The 1,972-nt window shown below is 33.0% G+C and overlaps 1 long non-coding RNA gene across 1 annotated transcript; it reads left to right on the forward strand.

The window, feature by feature from the left end:
* Nucleotides 1–823: 823 nt before the first annotated feature.
* LOC121748392 lies at nucleotides 824–1,715 on the forward strand. The gene is made up of 3 exons (XR_006039471.1): nucleotides 824–833; nucleotides 907–969; nucleotides 1,639–1,715. It is a non-coding gene; the product is annotated as an uncharacterized LOC121748392 (long non-coding RNA).
* Nucleotides 1,716–1,972: the final 257 nt, after the last annotated feature.

The raw sequence follows: 1,972 nt of genomic DNA on the forward strand, positions 1-1,972 counted from the left end.
AGATTACATACATGTCTACGTACTATACCCTAGCCCTTAAGCTTATTAAACCCTTAGGGGAAACAAGAAACGTGTGTCAAACATCATAACACAGCACATATTGTTCGTATGCATTGCAGTTCACATATTGTGCATTATATAAGCAATTATATGCATTACTCGTGACCATGTGGTGCATTATTCGTAGCGGTTTCCAGCCTAGATTAGATTACTATTGTACCCTCATAATGCACAAAATAGGACAAATAATGCAACACGGGATTAATTACACAATGTTGATCTTGACCGTCCATTTCTCTAATCTAATGGCTGATATTAAGAAGGAAAAAGGAGGAAATATAAGAAAAGGAAATGAATACATCCCTATATATATATATATATATATATATATATATATATATATATATATATATATATATATATATATATATATATATATATATATATATATATGGTCATGATCTATGGCAAACACCCCTTAACCAAATAACTAGAGAACAAATAATAGCCACAAGATCAAAAAAATCAATGGCTAATAGTAATTTTCGAATTTGATGATATATTAGCTCTCTCAATCACAAATTTACTCCATAATAACAAGTCAGGGGTATTATTGTCATTACACCATCAAATTAAATCCAAAATTGTGTTAGTCATTCAGAAATTCGCGCCGATTCAATTCGTCTCTCTCGTTCTCCTCTGTTCAATCCGTCGAAAATCGCCGACTCAACCGCATTCAAGCCGTCGCCGTCGCCGATTAAACCGCATTCAACTCGTCAGCATCATCTACTTTGTCAAACAAATGGATACAAATCAAAATGATTTTTCGAAAAGTAAGTTTCCTACTGATTAACAATCATTTCTAGGTTTTATTTTATATCTGATTTAGATTTGTATTCTTTGTAGCTTTCGAACGAACAAAGAAAAAAACAACCGGAAGTTCCGTTTCACTTCACTCAGGCTCGAACCGTGAGTCATTCCTACTATTTATTAATTTTAATATACAATATCTTCGTTTGTTGTGAATATGAAAACCGTAGTTTCTGTGTTTAGATTTATAGTTGTTTCACTGATGTTAAGTGATTATGAAAACCGTAGTTTATGTAGTAAGATTTATAGTTGTTTCACTGATGTTTAGTGATTATGAAAACCATATGGCCTTTGTATTACGTTTACATGGTTAGATTTATAGTTGTTCTGCAAAAAAGAGTGAAGTGTTTTCTGAACAAGAGTGAAGTGTTTTCTGAACAAGAGTGATGTGTTTTGTGAACAAGAGTGAACTGAAATCAGAATAATAGTGATGTGTTTTTGTGAACAAGAGTGAAGTGTTTTCTGAACAAGAGTGATGTGTTTTTGTGAACAAGAATGATGTGTTTTTGTGAACAAGAGTGATGTGTTTTCTGAACAATAGTGAAGTTTTTCCTGAACAAGAGTGTAGTCTTTTCTGAACAAGAGTGATGCCTTTTGTAAACAAGAATGATGCGTTTTCTGAAAAAGAGTGAAGTGTTTTGTGAACAAGAGTGAAGTGTTTTATGAACAAAAGTGAAGTGAAATCAGAATAAGAGTGATGTGTTTTGTGAACAAGTGTGATGTGTCTGATTTTTTGCTATATTGATTTTTTTCCTCATATCCATGAAGTTGCTGCAGCCGGAAAAAGGTCTAAGATGCGTGAAGATAGACTGCTACAAAGTGCTGCACGTACAACTGAAATAAGCACAATAAATCAACAGGATGTTCTTCGAACAACAACTTATGCCGAAATAAGGTCAAAAAAGAAAAATGATATGCAGAAACCAGAGAGTGAGTTTTGTAATTATTTATGTATTGGGCATAGTTATTAATGTATAATTTTGAGCTATATTAAGTGTGTATTCATGAATTTGATCAAAAATCTTGTATGTATTCAGCCTCAAAGCGTGGGAGGTCACAATGCATCGTCAAACCAGAAATGCCTGCCAGAAAGAAACAGGCT

Source organism: Salvia splendens, chromosome 9 (assembly GCF_004379255.2).
Source record: "Salvia splendens isolate huo1 chromosome 9, SspV2, whole genome shotgun sequence".
In the NCBI taxonomy this organism is placed as follows: Eukaryota; Viridiplantae; Streptophyta; class Magnoliopsida; order Lamiales; family Lamiaceae; genus Salvia; species Salvia splendens.